Source organism: Antrostomus carolinensis, unplaced genomic scaffold (genome assembly GCF_000700745.2).
Source record: "Antrostomus carolinensis isolate BGI_N321 unplaced genomic scaffold, ASM70074v2 scaffold11797, whole genome shotgun sequence".
Lineage (NCBI taxonomy): Eukaryota > Metazoa > Chordata > Aves > Caprimulgiformes > Caprimulgidae > Antrostomus > Antrostomus carolinensis.
The window spans coordinates 46,919-48,801 of NW_010329536.1; the positions used below are offsets into that span (position 1 = coordinate 46,919).

General features: G+C 40.0%; 1 protein-coding gene across 1 annotated transcript in view; it reads left to right on the forward strand.

Moving 5' to 3' along the window:
- The window catches only part of ARHGAP6 (Rho GTPase activating protein 6), a 46,231-nt gene that overhangs the window by 33,725 nt on the left and 10,623 nt on the right, over positions 1-1,883 (forward strand). The window lies entirely within an intron of this gene.

A 1,883-nucleotide genomic window follows, 5' to 3' on the forward strand; every position in this document is an offset into this window, starting at 1 on the left:
GAGTCAGCAGTGTGCCCAGGTGGTCAAGGCGGCCAACAGCATCCTGGCTTGTATAAGAAATAGTGTGGCCAGCAGGACTAAGGAAATGATCATCCCCCTGTACTTGGCACTGGTGAGACCACACCTTGAGTACTGTGTTCAGTTTTGGGCCCCTCACCACAAGACATCGAGACCCTAGAGCATGTCCGAAGAAGGGCAACAAAGCTGGAGAAGGGTCTGGAGCACAAGTCTTATGAGGAGTGGCTGAAGGAACTGGGATTGTTTAGTCTGAAGAAGAGGAGGCTGAGGCGAGGCCTTATTGCTCTCTATAACTACCTGAAAGGAGGGTGTAGAGAGGTGGGTGTTGGTCTCTTCTCCCCGGTAACCAGCAACAGGAAGAGAGGTAGAGGCCTCAAGTTGCACCAGGGGAGGTTCAGGTTGGGTATTAGGAAAAAAATTCTTCTACAGAAGAGTGGTCAGACATTGGAACAGGCTGCCGAGGGAAATGGTGGAGTTACCATTCCTGGAAGTGTTCAAGAAACGTGTAGATGTAGCACTCAGGGTTATGGTTTCGTGGGCATGGTGATGATGAGTTGATGGTTGGACTGGATGATCTTAGAGGTCTTTTCCAACCTTAATGATTCTGTGATTCCCTTCTGTACCTGCATTTCAATTTCTCATCCATCTACTCAGCCACAACTGCCAGTTAAACAATTCAGTAATAGTCATTGGATCTCTGTAGCATCTTCCTGAGATACTAATATAATTGTTCTCTGTAAGTGTCAGTTTATAATTATATGCATATCATTTCTACACTAGCAAGTTAGTTGACTAAACTGAAGTAAATTGCTGCACAGGAGGAAACCCAAAACCCATCAGATAACTAGCAAGGAGACCATCAGTACAAATCCAGTTTGAAGGACCATAGATTAATATACCCTCATTCGTTCAGATAAAATTCCTATAACATGGTAGAACTGTTAAGTTTGGGTTTTGCAGATGCTTTCAGTTGGAACTGAACTTCCTAATTGGAACTTTTTCGGAGTAATTTTCATGGAATTAAATACTGTTTAGAATTTTTTAGTTTTTTTAATAATGGAAAAAATATTTTTATTTTTGTGACAAAGTCCTCTCAGTAGATTCTTACAAGTTTATCAACTTGATAAAAAGTTGAAGAGTAAATTGCATACAGAAAGATATTAATTCTGCTTTACCCTCAAACTTTATCTGGAGTTAATTCTATTATATAGAAAGACTATCTAAATGGAGAAGATACAGCACACAAGGCTTCCAAAAATGTATTTCTATAAAGAGAAGATATTTAAAGACTGGTGTAACAGTGCCTATCAGTAAGGTATTTTCTAGCTTAGAGGCTAAATACAATTTTAAAAGGAATATGTGGTCACACAAGTTTTTCATAGAGATTTCGGATCAGTTTGAATTAAATGATGCGTATCTTCATTTATTCTCAAATTATTTCCTTTTTTAAAGAAATGTACTTTTTCTGTAACTTGACTCCCTAAATACCTCCCAAACTGATGTATTCCCCTGAGGAATCTATTAGTAATTCTATTCCTATTACCCAGGAAATGTCAGGGAGAACAAATAGCTCATGCAGTGTGACCTGAAGGTCAAGAGATTCAGGCTCTGACAAATTGCATCCAGAAGCATAATGCACAGTTGGTGACCCCTTGCTGAGATTGTCTTGCCTCCAACTCTGTCGCTCATGGGTGAACCTGGGCTGTTAGTTCAAGTTTCTCAGATAGTTTCATCTGTTTCAGTGCTGTGAAGACCGAGTTGAATGTTCCAGTGTGACGTGGACAAACCCACTTAAAGATTGATAAGACTCATGTAAAATGCAGCTGGAAACACAAAGTTTACTTGGGCAGATTTTGGAGTGTCAT